This window comes from Pinus tabuliformis, chromosome J (genome assembly GCF_031772625.1).
Source record: "Pinus tabuliformis cultivar Carrire ecotype Pingquan chromosome J, CPIR1, whole genome shotgun sequence".
NCBI lineage: Eukaryota > Viridiplantae > Streptophyta > Pinopsida > Pinales > Pinaceae > Pinus > Pinus tabuliformis.
Genome location: NC_142295.1, coordinates 519,875,203 through 519,878,171, shown reverse-complemented (window position 1 = coordinate 519,878,171; position 2,969 = coordinate 519,875,203). Strand labels below are relative to the sequence as shown.

General features: G+C 38.3%; 1 pseudogene; it reads left to right on the top strand.

Annotated features, from left to right (window-relative positions):
• Positions 1–1,510: 1,510 nt before the first annotated feature.
• Positions 1,511–2,737, top strand: LOC149228036 (pentatricopeptide repeat-containing protein At1g80550, mitochondrial-like; annotated as a pseudogene).
• The last annotated feature ends 232 nt before the right edge of the window (positions 2,738–2,969 follow it).

The window sequence follows — 2,969 nt, the reverse complement described above, 5'->3', positions numbered from 1 at the left end:
GGACCGCAGCTCGGTGAAAGGTGTAGTGCGGTGGTACGCGGCCCACAGAAAGACACAGTGCGTGGGATCGCAACGCGATCGAAGGCGCAGTGCGGAGATGTAGTAAAGGTATGCGACATAACAGAGGGTACAGTGCGGAGGTGCGCAGCGAGCCAGAAGAAGCAGTGCAGAGCAAGGTCAGAGATACGCGGTGCGATAGAAGGAGAAGCTGCGGATATACATAGAAGTACGCGGCGCGACAGAAGAAGCAGGTGCGTTGGCACAGCAAAGGTTTGCAGTCAGGTGGAAGGCGAGTTGCAGGGATACGCAGCGAAGCAGACGGAGCTCTGCGTGGATACGCAGGAAAACAGAAGGCGGGGTGTGGAGTCACGCAGTCCAGATAAGGAAAAACTGCGGATCTGTCTTGAAACATTTGTTGGTTATCTTTTATCTCTTGCTGCAGAGTTCTGGGTTTATATTTCTGGTACTATCTTTCTGTTTACAGCATTCTGAGAAGTTGGGTGATTCTTGGTTGATTATATAAGGAGTTTAGGTAATTTGCATGTACTTGATGATTATTTGATATTCTTGGATCCAGTTTGAAAATTTATGAAAAGTGGTCCTTGAAAGAAAAGAAGTAGGGGGTTGTAGCTCCCTTCTAAGAGAGACTGGAAAACAAGAGAAAGTTGTAGCTCTCTGCAGGTTGTAGCCTGCGTACTGGTAAAGGACTGCACCAGTACAAAATCATTGTAAAAGGAGTTTCTAATTGAAAGAAGATAGAGACATATTGCAGCAGGTGGTTTTCACCGACATTGGGTTTCCACCTTATATCTAGTGTTCTTTGGTGTGACTATCTGTTTTTCTTGTTCATGCTCATTATTTTATGATACTGACATACAAAGTAATGATCAATATTTGAAGAATATAAATAAGGAAGATATATTGAAAAGAATTTGATAATACTGATTCACCCCCCTCTCAGTATTATTTCCAACATGCATTTGCGTTAAAAGATAAAAGATAAAGGAATAAAGAGAATCAAAGTATAAATTACTATATTTTGTGTCAATTATCATGGATTTGATATTCATATTTAGTTTGAAATTTCGATCTGTACAATTTTTAAAGAGATCTCATTAAACATGAGAACATTGGATATCGAAAATTCTAGGGTGTATTTTTCTTTAATATTAATGTTGAAGACAATTATCAACTAGAATCTTTGAAACAACAACCAATTCATTCATAATTTTTTATTAGGGTCAACCTTCAAATACAAAAATGCATTCTAAATCAAATTGGTTAGATTATTGACCTAGAGAGTAAGACACCTTTATGATTATGTGTAACGCTACTATTGTCCTCTGGTTCCCAACTAGGGGTAGGGGACATTCATACAGAGAAAGAGGGTAAAAATCATAAAATTTCTCAAAATGATGAGGGTACTACAAAGGCCTTGGAAAATATCAATGGGATTATCAGAAATGTTGTTGAGTCCGAGGAAGAAATGGAGTTTGCTCTATAGAAAACTATGTCGGCTATTGATCCTTATTTGGTAGAAAAAGTTCTCCGTATGCATGTAAACAATTGGAAAATTGCATATGGTTTCTTTGTTTGGGCTGGTAGGCAACCTGGATATCAACATACCATAGAGGTGTGCAATGCCATGGTAAACATACTCGGTAAAGTTAAACAATTTGATATAGCTTGGGAAGTGATTGAACAGATGAGTAAATGTGAAAACGAAGGCTCTTTGGCTACTGCAAAAACTTTTGGAATCATGTTCAGGAGGTATGCTACAACCCATATGGTGAAGGAAGCTGTGGAGACATTTCATCAGATGGGAGATTTTAATCTTGAACCAGACAGGACTGCTTTTCACAGTCTTATCAATTTTTTGTGCGAGCACAATCACGTTGAAGAGGCCGAACACATGTCTATTGGGAAGGATTCAAAATTCTCTTCGGATACGAAGACCTTCAACATTCTTCTTACGGGATGGTGTAAGAGAAAAGCCTGGCAAGAATGTAAAAGGTTCTGGAAAGAAGAAAACAAAATTGATATCTTTTGCCCAAACCTCCTTTCTTATTCAATATTTATGGATGTACTAGCCATGTCCAGGAATCCGAAGAAGGCACTCAGGTTATTTCAGGAAATGTAGGAAAGAGGGATTCAGCCAGATGTCATAATCTATAATATTATAATTCATCTTCTTGGCCAAGTAGACCATGTTAACGAATCATTGCAGGTCATGCATAAGATGTTGGAGATAGGATGTCATCCCAATGTTATGACATACAATTCATTAATCGGGAATCTCTGCATAGCTGGCAGAATGCATAAAGCTTACCGGCTACTGGAATATATGGTTCATCACCGGTGCATTCCTAATGCCACCACTTATCATTTTCTCTTTAGTAAACTGAGAAAGCCGAAGGAGACACTGGAACTTTTTGACAGAATGGTTAGAAGTGGATGCGCTCCAGCCATTGATACTTATGTCTTGTTAATGAGAAAATTTGGAAGATGGGGTTTGTTGAGGGTAGTTTTTATAATTTGGAATCAAATGCAACGAAGAGGCTACAGTCCAAACAAGTGTGCTTATGAGGCTCTAGTCTACACGCTCAATAAGCAGGGTAGATTCTCTTTAGCTCGCAAGTACAGAGAAGATATGGTAGCAAGAGGGATCTCATTAAAACCTAGGAGGGACGTTTTTCCAGATATAAGTTTGGCAGAATCAGGTAGTGAGGATAGTTGAAGTTGTAAAATATCAAAAGATGTTACTCCTCAACCATAATATGGAAATGATTCACAATAATCTCATATTCGTAAGATCTTATACATATGATTTATTACCATCATGTTATTGAAATGATAATAGTACAGGCTCCTTAATAAAAATGATAATACAAAGGCATCTTCTTCGAAAGAAAATGTTCTAATTCTTGCTTCTGTTTAGGTATTTGATGTAACTCTAACATTATTCAATA